Source organism: Aythya marila (assembly GCF_965140915.1).
Source record: "Aythya marila genome assembly, chromosome: 8".
Taxonomy (NCBI): Eukaryota; Metazoa; Chordata; class Aves; order Anseriformes; family Anatidae; genus Aythya; species Aythya marila.
Window position 1 is genome coordinate 28276130 of NC_139049.1, and position 16994 is coordinate 28293123.

At 40.7% G+C, this 16994-nt stretch overlaps 1 protein-coding gene across 6 annotated transcripts in view; it reads right to left on the minus strand.

The window, feature by feature from the left end:
- DAB1 (DAB adaptor protein 1) overlaps nucleotides 1-16994 on the minus strand; it is a 144494-nt gene that overhangs the window by 36939 nt on the left and 90561 nt on the right. The gene's annotated exons all lie outside the window — the stretch shown is intronic.

The window sequence follows — 16994 nt, forward strand, 5'->3', positions numbered from 1 at the left end:
GTAAGCATCAGCAAGCAAGCGGTGTTGTGATATTGCACTTAAGCACTATCAGAACTCCAAAAAATTTCCCAGAAAATTCACAGAAACATGATTATCAAACTTAAAACAATGCTATTTGAAAATATTCCCATTTTATTTAGAATCCCACTTCTGTTAATAATAATTAGGAACAAAAAACCATCCAATTGCCTTTTAAATCTATGAGTAAAATTCTCCCCAGAGCCAGGACAGGAACCTGAGACTCCACTAAGCATGGTTTGGCCAGACAGCAATTCAGAGTGCCAGCACCCTTCTTGCTGTGGACTAATTAGTATTTCATTACCAAAGTAATGCTCAAGTATTTCCACTCAGAATAATGTTCTTGAAAAGTTTATCTAAAACAACCTATTAGTTTGAATTCCTACCCTGATACACTGGCTTGCTCCTTTATAATCTAGGGATAATGCCATTTCTGAGAGCAAGCAAAGCCTCACACTGAATTCTTTTGAGGTCCAGATCCCTGCTGGTTTGGAGAAAAGCACATTTTGAAAATCAGCATGGCATCCAGGCAATCTCTAAACAACCGGTTATTTTTAGAGTTTAAAAAACATTTTAAAATTCAAAACCAGAGAGGATCCATGTGCGTAGAAGGGAAAAGGCTACACGCGTGCAGGGCAAGTGACAAGTGACGAGACTCCCACAGAACACGGACCAAAATTTAAAAGGGAAGGCAGGGTGCAAGAGACAGATGACTATATAGAAAACAAAAGACTGGACATATTTCCTTTTAATTCCTCAGTAAGTGATTCCTAGCTCCCCAAGAACAAGATTGCTTGTTCTTAGGGAAATGGAAGTGCTGCCACTGACTTCGAGCTGTGGCTAAGCCGAAGGTGCGCTCCAGACTTCTGCAACGTGTTAAGTGTTTAAAATTAATGATGGGATCTTACTTAGGTAATACATGGATATTGATTTATCAGGCTTTTCTGAAAGCCAGCTTGCATGCTTACAATAAATGAAATGTTCCCATCTCTCTATTCTGTATAAAACAGGGAACGTTATCTCTGGCTCCTATTAAATGAAAGTTCCTTGACATTGCTTTATTGATTGCGAGACCGCATTTTGCACTGAAACTAAACTGTGATCAGATTCCTTCCTCGTGGAATTACATCTGAAGAGCATTCTACCATGGAAAAATATCACCAGCAATGTAAGACAGCAGATGGAGATGCTCCGATTTATTTGGGAACCCTCATTAACTGTTTGAAAATCGTTACATTTGTAATGGTTATGACACTTCCCATACTGTATCAATATATGTACAGATTAAGCAAAGGTGACTGCAACATTGTCTTTTCAAGTATTTTATTGTAAAGAGTGCTTAGAGAGAGTTTTTCATTTGTTTGAGGGATACTGAGTTGGAACATGCACATAAAATGTAATGTTGCATACACATCTGTACTGAAACACAGGAATAAGCACTTATTTCAACCTGGGCTTTCAGACCTTGATGCATCGATTGTGTCCTTTCTACATTCTCCAATACCTCCGAATATTATTTAAGGAGTGCCCGATTCTCTGCTCATCGTGAAGCAGAAATGACACCTGTTGCAGCCCGCAGACACTTACCAATGCCAAACACAAGATCAGAACCACATCATTTTTGTAAATCATGTTTTAGGGCTGCAGCCTGCCCAATACCCTGCACAGCCCTCACATCAGCGAGCCGTGCATGGAAGGACAACAGAAGGGACAGCATGATGAGAAGCACAGCCTTGTCTCGTCTCACCCAGCCATCCAACGGAGACTTACAACCGAGCCAGTCTATAAATACACGGCCTTTGCATGTTTTGATTAAATCTGCGCCTAGTGCACTCCCAGGGATTAATCTGTCCTGCAGAATGAGGCCCACTGATAGAAATGGCTTCTTCACCACTCAGTCTGGAAGTGCTTACACGTAGCCACCCTCTCGACAAGCTGTTCACCAGCCTCTGAAGGAAATGAAACAAGAGCCACATAAAATTGCTTACAGCAGAACTGCTGGTCAGTGCCCAGCAGTTAATATTCACAAGCTCATCTGCCTCTCTCTCCCCAGCCTTTTTTTTTTTTTTTTCATCTTCAAGGTTTTAACATGACTTAATCCTGTCTCCAGTGGGTCAAAGGCATATGAAAGAAGTATTTCATAGCTCGGAGATGTTTATGACACCCCCACATGCACAGTCTGATGGATTCCATCACATGCTATTTGATGTTTTTACTGCATCTTTGCTGAGTGCTGCTAGGAGCCATTCACCAAGTCTTACACGAGGTATCAGATTGTTCAGAGGGCTGCAGCACGGCAGAACAAATTACAGAGAAGACTTAATTTGTATTATGGTTCAATACAGTCAATTAAATATTGCACAGATTAGAAAGTAATTTAACATTTAAGCTTCACTTGTTAAAAAAAATCCACTGTATTTCCTCCGCATTATTTTAGGTCTCACGTGACTTCAGCCACTTGAAAACACTGAAGATTTTAAAATGCAAGCACTGATAAAGCCTCATATTGGACAACTAAGCTAGTCACAGGGAGCAATAGTTGTTCTTTTTAGGCTAAATACAATGGCACCGGGGACAGCCCCAGCACCTGCCAGCACCGCACTCTTCCCTGTCCATTTGCCCATCTCTCTCCAGCCATGCTTATTTTCTCTCCTCTTCTCCTCTCCATCCCCTGCTTCTCCTCTTCCCCCGCTCGCCCCCTGTACATCACACTGAATTGATTTAGCTACCTCTGAGATCTGTAGCATTTCTAATTTCCCTCAGGCCACTTGGCACCTACCATAAATTTTTTCACCCCTTATCCTCATCTTGCCCCTTTATTTCCATGCTGTAGCCTCCAGTGCCACTAAATCAATTAAGTCAATCAATTAAGTACTTGGAAGGCCCAGCAATCATGTCAAATATGTGAGTTAGATGGCATGAGAAAGTCACTGCTTTACCATTGCTATTTCTCTTTTAATGAGGTTGTCTATTTAGTGGAGCCTGGGGCGCCGTGTTAAGAGCCACAACAAAAACCATCTGCGAGCTGCAAAGCCTCCTACACGCGCTGCCCCACCCAGAGCAGGACACTTGTACCACTTTATATCCGTATATTCACAGCATCACATCTGTAAGGACAAGTTGCACTGGGATTGCAGCTGCACAGCCTCTTGCCTCATGTTACGGTGAGCCTGCCTGCAGCTGGGCATCGCCCCAGCATCAGTGCTGGGATGTGCGTGACATCCTGAGCACCCTCTGCATTGCTCTTCCTTCTAGCCCACCTAAATAAGCATTAGCACATTTTGCGTGTCACATCAAGCCCCTCAAACAACAACGTTATCCTCCAAACTGCAAAATTCTTGAAAGATTCATAATAAAATAATTTTATACACCTTTTTTTTTTTTTTCATGTGGCTGTCTGCCTCCCCCATACACCAACTCACATCATGTTTGCTCAATTTTAGGAAAACACAGCTTATACCTTTAGGAAGAGCACTGAACAAACCCTAGGACCTGAATCTAACATGGAAAATTACAGCAACGCCTTGACAATAAGCTTAGCAAGCTAGAAGTGTAACAGTACATTTACCACTGTCTACTGCAACACGTTAAGTGAAAACAATGAACTGTAAAACACGTGAGTGGTTCTCAGATGAGTTTTGTCTCGTTGCTGCCAGACATGCTGGATCTGTACCGACACGACGCCAGTTACTCTGCTACACCTACGAGCTGGTCGTGTTCACTGCCGGTGCTCAAGACGAGCTTGCAGTGGCCCTTCTGTCAGCTGCTACTCTTGCCACTTCCTGAGCAATTGGACATCTGGTTTTCATCATTGTTTTTCTTCTATATTATTTCGATCCATGTTCCAAAGATGCATGCAAACAAATACTTGAATTTTGTTCCATTGGTTAGAAAGGCAAGAGGGCAGCAGTTCACCCAGGCCATATACTACAAAAGGGGTCAGCTTTCAAAATCCAACATCATAAATGAATACTTGGAAAGCTAAATCCTCTAGAAAAAACACTTGCAGCTCAGGATGGGGGGGACACTTCCAGGTACTGGCTATGACAATCAGTTTTTTTCACAGGCCAAGGAAAGAGTATAAACCAAACACACCAGCATGGGGTGAGAAGAAGCATATAATGAGCAAGGTATCTATAATCTATAGGGGTACTGCAGCACACACTGCTGAAAGGTTTTTGAAGCTGGAGTTTGAGTGTGAACGTGATCGTACCCTTCTGCTGAAAGAGACTGAAAACATGCAAATTGCTACACAGCCGAGAATGAACAGTCCAGCTCTAAATCCCTTCGATACAAAGCCACTCATGGAGCTTGAGGTGAACAACAGGTTAGGGACTTTCTGCCTGAAAAATACAAGAATAGGAGCTAGAAAGGAAAATGGAAGCTCTGGGGGGTACCCCAAGCCTGACTGGACTTCTCAGATGGCAGCCTTGAAGCATGTCCTCACAATGAGACAGAAATAAGTCTGTCTAATCCCTGTGCTTCTTCCATACAGATTGATTTTGCAGACAATAATCTAAACAAAGACTTTTCCAAGTGCCAACTCCTAACAGGCATTTCAGTGCACAAGCTTCGCAACAAAAACACACGGCATGAAAAGCACACTTGTAGGTTACACGCAGTTAAAGGCCTGATCTATGCAAAGCACCCAAAAGATGTGTAAATTTTATTTCCTCTTAATAATAATAATAAAAAAAATCTCGTAAGAACTGTTCTCTTCCTGCAGCCAAGGAGACTGAAGCAAAACCAGGTAATGTGACTTGCTCCAGCTTACAGGGGAACGTGCCGCTGAGTCAGGAAGGACAAAAGTCAGCGAGCATAATTGTATGTTTAAAGATAAGCCAGTCTTCAAGTGAAGTGCTGTACTAGGCTCAATCCGCACAGTTCAATTCAGGCTACATGAAGACAAGCACTTAGTGAAAGTACCCGAGGTAATAGCCTGTTTGGCTGGGCTCAAGAAGATGGCTTAAAAGTGTGCTTCAGCCTCATCTAAAGTCTGAGCTAACCCTTACCGTTTCTTTGGCTTGACAAAGAACTACTACTACTACTATCACCTGTGTGTAAACTGGGGAGTAAGAGTAACAAATTTTTAAGGGAACAAATGGAGGCATCCTTGTTTGTGCTTTCTGCGAGGCGCACATGCCATGATGCTCTCAACTTGCCTGGAGTTGTCCTCACTCACGGCCCACAGCGTGTACCGTTAGTCAATTAAGTTAGCAGGACTTAACTTTGCCAGCACAGCGGTCTAATTGTGATGAATGGATCCACAACATTGAGCTAGCTGGATATTCAAAGAACCTAATTTGTGAAACAGAACACCACTAAGGTAATAAACTTCTGTCTGGCTCTCATAATTTGTAATAATGTCTGACAAAGACCAGATATGAATTTAGTTATTGTTCATTGTCTTCGAAAGCAAATGCTAAGTTGCTCATGCAGAAGATCCATTTATTAGATATATGAACTTCTGAAAGGAACAAAACAAAACTGGAATGCACACATGGCCAATTTCCTATCTTTACTTCAACAGCTTTTCAATTTCTTATTGTACCAGCAGTGAAACTAGCTAGCTAAATATAAAGCCCTTGTCCAATTACCATTAATCCTGAGTTATACTTAAAATATGCACTTACAAACATCATTCCAGGGCAAATAAAATCCTAAAGGGCAAGGAAACATTTCTACAGAGCTTTTGAACAACAAATGCGCTACACTGAAGCTGTGCTGCTGGACTTCCTATGAGCCTTGCACTATTTTCTTATTGGTTTTGTGTCAGACATGGTTTTTGTTTTACCAGGATGGTTAAAACAATGGAGGATTTGCACAGGGATATCGAGAAGGAACAAATGTGATCCTCAATACCCCTTTAGGTTGTATACGTCCCTTAAGTTCTATAAACACCTCAGCTGTTTGAGACCATCTACAGACTATAATATGCTGCCTTACCTTGCCATTTCACTACTTCAATGTAGTGTACAAGCAGCAATACTTGCTTATTAAGTTATTATTTTATTCCTTGGGATGGCAGCTGGCCCAGTGGCCACTGCTGTGTTTCCAAGGCTGTCACGCATCTATTCAACTGTATTCCCTGTTAGCACCCACCTCATCACCTTGTGAAAAACAGTCAGAAGATCAATACAGCCATAAATATCCCAGCATTGCCTCTCTACTCTCAAGCCAAAGCTTGCACACAGCCGAAGCGTAGCACCTCTTCCCATAACTTGTGTTCTTTCCTGTTATGCTCTGAAGTTTGTAAGACTGTTATTGATGAAATCTGGAATTTGAGGGAGCACAATACTCAATAATAAGACAGTTTGTTACAGTGTCACTGAACATCCCGGTACTTTTATTGCATTCATCTTTACAGCCTGTGAATTGCTTCAGAGAAACCTCGGCTTTTACAAAGTTCTTTTGTTCCTTTACACCAATATCTTTCACCTCCTGAAATGCTTTTGATTTATATGAACAGCATAAGATGTTTCTTCATACAACTCCTAGTAGCTTTGGAGGTATTTTTTGACTTTAACTGCCTCAAGTCCTAAGTGCTTCAGATTTAGTAAGTGTTATGAGCCACTCTCTTCTTGTAGACTGTGATTTGAAAAGCTTGTTGCTGAAAACCAGCATCGGATGCTCTTGATTTGTCACAGAAACTCTGTAAAGCAGAGCTTACAAAGATTACAAAAATCCCACTCATATTGGCAATACTAAAATTCAAGTTGCAATGGATAGTCATCAAAACAGAAACTTTAACCATAATTCTAATTTCATAACATCATGAACTTCTCTGTAATAGGGGAAAAAGACAAGGGGAATTTAGTTTATATTTATCTGTCCATACGTCAAATACTTTTACCAATTTAATAAGACTTTAAATAGGGCTGAGGGAAAGCATATGTACACAGAATAAGAATAGGAAAGGACCTTATGAACTCATGAACTGCATATAACCAACATGTCATGTTCCTGAACCAGCCAAAAATGAAAGCAAGAAAAGTTGAGAAGTGTATAAGATGCAATATTTTATATCTTTCAAACACAAAAGTGATTTCATAGCTACAAATAAACTGAAGCATACTAGCAAGAAATCCTTCCTGTATTGGGCACTGACAGATCAGTTTCAAATGGCACAGTACGGGACTGGGCAAAATCCACTCAGCTCAACTCCTCATCATTCATGGCTTAAATTTCTAGTGGCCAGCATATAACTACACAGTACCAGCTAAAGGACACATCCTAAAAGATTCCCTAACACAGACACTGGTTTGCATATGAGAAATATCTGAGTTCTTTTCTTTCTGTACTCCAAACAGTTAAGGTGTCTGAGCTGCTGGATGTTCCTCCCAGTATAGAACTGGCCTGCAACACTGTGGCAGTGTCCTTAAAAAAGCTAATGAACATTTTTTAACAATATTGTAAGATCTCAGATTATTCCAGAATTGAAGATGCACCATCACAAAGTATTATGATGATGGCTGTGGATAAAGTGAACTTGCTATATATCTGCAGGTTAGCCAATGGAGAGCCTAACTTCTACGAAGGATATATCTGTGCAGTACAAGAGACTCGAGTCAAATCCTTAGAATTCAAACTACCTACCCCGCTCATAAACACCACGCCGGCACTTCATGACATTTTATACTCAGCCTTCCTACAAAGAAAGAGAGGATACCTTTTTCTGTGAGTTACAACTGCATGTATAAACCAACTTCAGATAATCCCATAAACAAGCCGCTCCTTCCTTTTGCTCAGGTCCCACAGCAGACACTTAACTGAGGATATAAAACATCCAGAGCAACTCAACGTGAATGTGTGTAGTACTGGAGCTCTGAAGACAAGAATGAAATAAAATATAAAAGGCAAACCTCAAAGAGACTTTAAAAGGAACAAAGACCTTTCATGTAATTTTAGGCTTCATTTGGGGTGTTTTTTCCTGCCTTATTCTGAGGTAGGAATTTCTGGAGTTGTGCTCGGTAGGTCCTTGTCCCGTTGTGTTACAGCAGTTCTACATTTCAATTCAAGCAGTGAAGCATTTTACAAGTTCTTCCCTTCCATCCAAAAGAGAGTCCCAAAGCTCCCATTCGCACAGTTTCATGCCCAGAACTGTTTCTCCCCTGCTTGTTTTCCTGTAATGGAGGCTGAATGTTTAGGTTTAGTCTTCTCCTAATTGAAATCTCCAAAAGCAATGATGAATGAGTGCTCTGCCTCATCTGTTTCACAACACTCCCTTCCAAGTCTGCACAACGCTGCTGCTGGCTTTGCTGGGAGTACAGTGATGCTGAGTTAGGATGGGAACACAAAGGCTAAGAAGTATTAACAGCAGAGACAGCCCACTAAATGCTGCTTGTTCCAGAAGAGTGCTGCAATGCCGGGATGTGTAATGCCACATTGCCACCAGGTACTGGGTAGCTCACCGGGAGATGTAGCTCCAGCCCTCAGGCTCCGCGATATGTGTTTGCATGCATGCTGAGGATACAGTGGATAAAACAGATGGAAAGTTGTGAGGATAATTATCTCACTTAGGAAGACAACTTCTATGAACAGTTATTTATATATTAATCAAAGATCTATCGGTATCTGAAAGGTATTACTTATTTAACTGAGGGACAGGAACAAAATAAGGTATTTGTGTTTGGGAACTGTCAACAACTATCAGCATCCAGTGGCTGCCAGCATCCTTTCTTCTCTTCTCCTTCCACAGGGACACTTACTACATAAACTAGGCGGAAGAAAAGGCATTTACTTGTCCCCCCGGACTATCAGGCTGAACAAAGCTCTTGCTGACTTCCCTGTAAACACAGATGTGATCCCGAGGGCAGAACATCATCCAGAGATTTTATTGCCAATAGAGCTCTATTACTATCATCCCGCAAACTCCAGGTAACTTTAAAAGTAAACCTTCCTGTAGCTTCCTATCCCATTATGCTGACAGCTAAGGTCATCTGTTTCCCGGGCGTTTGACACCAGCAATAGGCGAGGTTAAACAGCCTACAAGTCCGCACAGAAATTCAGACGCGCCGCCCGCAGTATTGCTATTACCAGGGCAAACCAGAAAATTGCAGAGCAGCCCACCGGCTAAAATGCACTGAATAGAAAGGAAAATCACCGGCACACCCGGGGTGTAATGCTTCACAGACATCTCAAAGAGGAAGGCACCGAGGATTTCAAAGGGGGACGTAACTTTCTGTTAGGGCACCTGCTGAAGGTCCCCCGCCGCTCTCCGGGGCAGTTTTAGTGCATCTCGGTGGCCTGCTCTATTATTATGTCAGCATTTCTCTCGCTAAATCCTTTCCTGAGCAGTTTGAAATTCAGCCATTATAATTCTGCGTGTGCTGAAAATGGGCCTGCAATTTTTTTTCTAGTGTGTAATGCGTTAACCTGGCTTTGAACTACCAGTACCTGCGAGTATCTCCCCACAAGCGATGGCATTTTGGGTGCTCTTCTACAGGACAAATTGCAGCTGGAGAAAAGGAATACAGCTATGTTGGAGTCTGTGAGACTACTACATGGCTTTCGTATCTTAATTTATCTGAATTAAGGAAGGCAAGAGATTACAGGCAAAAAACAAACAAAAAAACAACAAACAAACAAAAAAAACGTAACTCTATACTGTGAGTTTTTTGCTATGGGACTTTGATTGTTTTGCTATGCATCCTCACTGGAAGGATGCAATGAAGCCCCACTATATAATAGGATCCATAAGAACAAACATTTTTATGCTGACTTTACAGTTTTTAGTAAAATTGCCCCCATATTCTGTATTAGCATACCAAACGGTAAAACCAGATGAGTTTAAGTCTATTGCTGGGTGTTTGGCTTAAACAACTGGAGGACTTAAACAGCCAAATGAGACCACCAGTAAGTCATAAAAATCTGATTTTCTGCCTTTTGGAAAGCAATCAAATGTTTATCCTCTCCATGCTGAAAAATAAAATTACAATAAATTCCAACAAATTATTTCAGTTTAGATAAAATGCCTCAAATAGCTTTATTTGATCTGCATGCCAGATGGTGTCAAAAATGTGAAGGCAGTTCCTGTGGGTACTCACTACAAGAAGGCAGAGCTCAGCTGAAGATCAGAGCATTTCCAAATGAGAGAAGGGACAGAAATTTCAGCCTTACTCTTTATGTTAGGAAGAAAGAGAAAATTCAAACCAAAGCTCCAGATCCAAAAACACTCCGACTTTGCAATGTGCAAAATCACACCTGAGTTTTACCTTTTGGGTTCTTTTTTTTCCTCAGAGTGACAAAACTGTCATAATATATAAGGCTTTTATAGTCTTCATACAGCAAACTGAGCATGTATGCAATGTATCTCCACAAGCTTGTGGCTATTAAAAATCCCTGTGGAGCACTCTGAACTACCTAAACTGTCTAGGGCACTGTTGGGAAGGCCAATAAGAAATGAATTACAATAGTCAATAAGGGATGTAATTATAGAGGTAGGTTCTCCTGACATTTACATTTTGCTAACTGTCAGATGTTATTTATTAAATGTATTATTGTTTCCCTTTTAAAATATCATGAGACTGTAAATACCTTGTCAGAGTAATATGCAGGGTTTTTAAGTTACCTACTGGGCCGTATCCTAATTAGATTTATTTACTACATGTAAAACAGTAAATGCTATGTCTTAGCACTCACGTTTACACACAGATAGGAAGTGCCAAGCACCTGAGGCCTCCCCTCAGCCTCCTCTGCTCTGGGCTGAACATACCAAGGGACCTCAGCTGCTCCTAGTGCATCTGGCCCTCCAGACCCTTCCCCAGCTTTGCAGCCCTGCCTTGGACACTCTCTAATCAATTTATGTGTTTCTTATATCAAAACCACACACAGTACTCGAGGTGAGGCCGCAGCAGCACAGAGCAAAGCAGGACAACCCCTTCCCTTGTCCGGCTGGCAGTGCCGTGCCTGGTGCACCTCTGAGACGTGGAGTTTAATGAGTTTCCAGCACAGGGGTGCTTTAAGGAAAAATGTGAAGAAAAATACAGAAGTACTGGATGAAGATTTGCAAAGAATTCCCCCAAAGTCTGATGGACAGGATGGGGAGAGGCTCAGAGTTGTTTATTTGAGAGCTGAATAAATGGATGATGAAAGCTGGCACTGTGGAATGGCTCCTTGGATGAGGATGAAGAGTAAAGGAGCCATGAAGGGCCTGGAAACGAAAACAGACAGGCTATGGGTTGATAAAACAGACAAGGCAGATTCAGCATAGGAATACAAAGAGAAGCATGACATGATCAAAACAATAAGCTGAGACAGCAATCTTGGCAGTCACGACAGATTCCCAAAATAAAAGTCACATTTGTCAAGGACAGAGAAAAGGATAACAATTGAGACATGAGATGAAGAGAGGCAGAACTGTACATAACGGTAAGCATGGCAATAAGTGCTGTATTTCAGAGTAGCTACGAGGAATCTGTAAGATCTGGAGTTGCCCTAGATGTGGCAATCGAAAACAAGGTTGAGTCAAGCAGGCTGCTGAGTTTACAGGGCTAAATAATAGATGATGCTGATATTTTCCTCTGCACTCAAAAAAGAAGGTCAGAGAAAGACCTTTGGGAGTCAGGATTAAAAGGCCTGTTTTAGTCATGTTAAGCTTGATCTGATGGCTAAACATGCAGGGAGAGGGCTGGAAGGACAGGTCAACATTTGAGCAGAAGAAGATGGGGAGATTTGATTTGAGCAGATGATATCCTCTCTCCTGCTCACTGCAGAGCAAGTACGAAGCAGATAAAACAAGTTCCTTCTTTTATTTCTATTTTTAAATATTTGGAGACGTTCAGTGATAGAAACTTGACAGTTTGACATTTCATCTGCTCCAGCACATGTGCTTCAAGGAATAATTACAGAGCCATAATCGTACCTCGATTTCTGGTCAAAGATGCCAGAACCAACAGATTTCCAGTAAAGTCAAGAAGTACCTTTGGTACATTTTAAATGAGGGATCTTCTGCCAACAGTGAGAATTTTAATCTTGCTAAAATTTTCTTTCAGCCAACAATAGCTGTCCTGTTAGCAATCTATCAGCATAATTAACACTATTCTCATCAAATGGAGAAGAGCACCAAATACTGGGGTTATCAGCACAAAACTGCAGTCGTTAGTTCTGCAGCCAGCAAGCAAAGACAAATGCATTGCTTTTGCACGAAATGCTACAGATGAGATCTGGTCCCCTTAGCACAAACAGGGAGGTATTATTCATAGAGTAACGCTTACACAGGTAAACCCTGCTCTGTATGAGATTCACATAATTGTCTTAAAAGACGATAGGTTAGAATAAAGGATGGATAAGACAAATGGAATTGATATATATATATGTGTGTGTACACAGTTTTCCTTCCTGAACTTCATACTGGCAGAAAATGGCTACAGATTAAATTCATAAAACATGAGTAACACACTGCAACACTTCTCTGCAAAACTGTAACCCAATCAGACATCTACGGTTTTCCCAGAAATGTTACAAACCCACAGGCTATGCCCAAGCCTTGTGTTTTCATAAAGATACGGGTCAGCATCTCTGAACAACTGATACTCCCAAGTGTACAAGAGAGAATGAAAATGAAACTCACTCTTGGGGTGCTGCGTATGACAAAATAAGAAAAAACTGGTGAAGTGACTGGCATCTTCATAGACTGGGTTACAATCCGTATATTAACAGTATTTCTCACAAACAAAAGCGGTTCTGATATAGGATGTCTGGATGACTGCCGCATCTAGATATTTCATGTGTAGCAGTATATAGCTTATATAGAGATATACACTGCAGTATATTCGGGTAATTTCCATACCCATGAGCTGACACAGAATTTTACTTCAACAGAAATAATTCTTTACTTAAAGCCAATTTGTAAATTTCTCCCTTTGACATGATTCTCTTTTACAGTGTCTGGGTTTTCCATCAAAGTCAACGGGGTTTTGCAATTAGAGCATGAATTTAAAAGCATACCTCATTACATGAATGCAGAAGAAAATGGTTTCCCTAGTATTTTATAGAATTAAATTCTTGTTCTTAAATACATTTTTGTAAAGTAACCTACAGTAAACAAAGATTTATTGTTACATTAATAAACAATGAGACAATTACAGCCTCTTTACAGAGACCATATTAGTCATGCACGTCTAATGAAGCATTACTAAGCTATCACAGGGAGATAGCCTGATGTGTGTGATTAACAAAATAATACTCATAAATAGCTAATGAACAATGATGGTCCTTTAAAAATGGTGCATATCCTGCTATATGGAGAGTTATGGGGTTTGTTGCTTTCTAAGGAGCACATTAACCGCCAGGCTCCACCCTGAAAAGGAGCATATTAAATAGCATAATGCAACTATTTGCATTTTTGCCTTCTGCAGAGCATCCTTTTGAAAATATAAAAGCACTCCTATGAAAGCCAACGAGTGCAGCGCATATTTCAGCTTGTGTGGTACGCTGGTTGAAAGATGACATCTTGAGATGGCACCAGGGTGTAGGGGGAATACAGCAGAACAAATGGGCAAAAATTATTTTCAGACAACATGCAGGCATGAAATCCCCAAAGTAGCACTGGGTAGAAAAAGTTTGGATTTAGTAATAAGTGTGGTGGTTTTTAAATTTTAAATAAGATCATATCTTCCCTTAAAATTATGTGCATATTTGGAAAATGGATTCTGGAGAAGTGAAATGGTACGGATGGCTCACAAGAAATAGAAGAGAAAAGGGTACATTTATTAGAAAAAAAGAAAAAAAGGGTCAAAGCCCATGTGTAAGGACTATTTTTAGCACGCAGCAGGAGAGCATCCTGTTAGTCAAACTAAATGCAATTTTGGATTACACAGCTAATTTTGGAAGTTTAACAGCAGCACAATGGTGTAGGGGGATGGTCATCCTTTTTGCTCTTCATCGTAAGATGAAAAGCCAGACTGGATCTATTGCTAATGCTCAATTTCACTGATTTTTTTCCTATATGATCATCATTTTTTGAAGGATTTTTTTTAAACGGAAGAACATGGAACACGTTCCAAAATGCTTTTTTTGTTTGTTTTTGCATCTGACACTGAGCAGGAGCTGAGTCAGTCAGGGTGCACGAACTGCAGACTTACAGGGTGAGCTTTGCTGAGCAGAGCCTTGCCTATGGCTTTCTAAATACCTTGACTAGTATCTGAAAAGTGTATGAAGGAGCTTGTTTAGACTAATCAATGGAACAGAATTAAGGAATATATGAGCTGAGTGTTATTAATATTATTTAGGGAATTCCTTTTGCAGTGCTATAGATGCACAAAGTTGCCTTGTGTCTGCAGTGCAAACTCACAGCAAATCCTTGAGGTTTTCTTGGTGAGATAAATTCTTCCCAAATGTTATTCCATTTTCAGCCAAACCTCCCTTCATGGATAAATTTACTCAAAGGGCAGAATTCCTGATAGCTCGAATAATGACATTATTAAAATCAATATTATTTGATGAATATTATGTCTGTAACCCATCAGAGCTGTAACGTACAGGGGGAAAAGCCATGCTTATGATTTTCAGTAGTAACCCACGTACAGACCTTCATCTGTAATGAATTATGGAGCAATTCTCCTAAATCATTTGTATGAAGTCAGCTATGACATTGCCAATTTTAGAAAATTTTGCTAGTTTTGAGCTACAAATTGATTTTTTATTGTGATAAATTAAAATCCAATAGTAGCGTACAAGATACTAACATACAGAAGCCTACATTTCTTCAGAATATTTTTTTCTCTTTTATGTCACATCAGACTGCCACTGTGGCAGACATGACAGCAATAGAAAATGATAAAAACTAAGAAAGGGCATTCTAGAGAGCTAAGTAGCCCTTCTAAACAAACAACAAATGAGCACTGTGACCCAAAACATTCTTTTGGGAATCCCGAAATTACAGAAACACAACTAAGGGAGGAAGCCTTGGCAGAGGACTAGAGGGCAGTTAAAAGAGAAGAAAGCACATGTAAAATTGCCCAGGCTGTTCCCTAGAGAGGACATATTTTTCTCTCTGTTGCACAAATCTCAACATCAGTCTCCCAACTTTATAAACTATTATGTGGATATCAGAAGATCTATGAAAGCAGAACACAACTTTTTTTTTGCAGTCCCTTTCCCTTCCTTCCCATCAAGAGTCAGGCTGAGCAGTCACACGTCCCCAGTTTCACCAGCCTGGGAGCTTTGCTATCGCTTCTAAGTCAAGAATGAGATTATCAGTGCCTGGCACTGCCCAATTGCATTGTCCTTATTTTGCCTTATAGGAAGCTCTACTTTACAGCAATAATGCAGCTTTCTTTGGGAGTGTTGTTAGCATCCAAATATCAAAGTTAACCTACATTGATTGTCTTATTTACTGTTACAACAGCTCGCATCTCTTAGCATTACACCACAGTGAACCACAGCCAAATGAGTGAGACATTACACATCACCCCTAAGGTAATCACCCCTAAGGGCATCCCCTAAATACGTGCCTCATGCTGTAGCAAGCACCTTGGAACATGAGTGCTCCAGCAGCTCAGAGAGCAGAGACCTGTTGGTGTCCAGCACAGTCTCTTGCTGATGCTGCTGACGTGTCTGAGATGCTGGAGCTGCATGTGGCTACCAGTAGGAACAAGAACAGGATGGCAACTACAGGCTGGATGGGCTGAGTGGGTCAGGGATGTGAAACTGGGTTTGGGACACCGGTAAAGCCAAGCTGGGGATGTAGCTTAAGGGATGGTGACTGTGAGGGGCTGGCAGAGAAGTCCTGCTGCACGCTGGCTTTCAAAAGCTTGGAACAGAAATCACAACTCTCCTGCTTTCAAAAAGCCACATAAAACCTGATGGCAAAATCACCCTGCATCCCTTTGTCACGGTCCTGTTTCAAGAATGACAAGCCAATAGTCCTGTACATCACTCCAGCAGCTCAGGGGCAGACATCTGGAAGGTGGATTTAAAGCTTTCAGCCTATGCCTCAGTGAGTGAGTGACAGGGTTGCTATAAGGATGATATAGTTATGTCAGATTTAGAGTACAGGGTGTCAAAGTTATGAAATCTTCGAAGGAGACTTGTCATGTCCCCACCTCACTAGCTGCAGATATGAGAGTGTGTGGGACACTGCAGGAAAGGCAATTTGGATGAACTATACCTGTATTTCTAAACGCATCGCCTTTTCTCAGTGCCATCTTAGGAAAATAAACGGAATGTTTGTGAAACACTCAGAGCTTGGTGCCGCAGGACGAGTCTCTCTCTTTATTCTTTTTTATTTCCCCAAGAAAAGACTAAACAGAAAGTAACTACTGCCTTATTGCCCTTTTCACAGAGTGCAGTAAGGCAGCAGGCTGAACATGGAAGAAAAAGAAAACAAAATATGAATACACCATTCATGGAGTGAACGTGAATGCTGCTCTGTGCACTGAGTGAAACTGATAGTCTCTAACAAAACACACACAAAAAAGGGAAGTTATGTCATCATGTAATTAAAAACTATTGTAATGCCTGCATATTAGAGGACCCAACCACGACTGCACTGGCAGCCTAATCCTGACATTTCCTATCTTCTGAGCACAGGCTGTAACCTCAGCAGTGTTCTCCTAAACACTGCTTTTGTATGCATACTTTGCACATGCTGTACACAACACTTTCCAAACGAGCTTTTCATCACTAACTGCTTGTATTATGTATCAGTGAGCTCAATGACATTGATTTTCTAATAATATAAATTAACTGGCAAAGATAATTTCATCTATCATCAGTAGGGTTTTATTTCTGGCACCATGTTAAATAGTTAATCTTTCAAAAGATTAAATCAAGAGCCTTTTAAAATTCAAGGCAGAGCTAAAACTGCTGTAAAAATCTTCCTAATTAGGATTAAAATAGTTTGTGTGTTGTGTCTTTATATCTAAGTAGTATAATGTTTTGCTTAGATTTTCTTCTTTCAAAGCAGTTTAAAAAAAAATCAGACATGCTAATTCTGTGGCAAAAAAATAAATAAATGCATGCGACACGGTCAT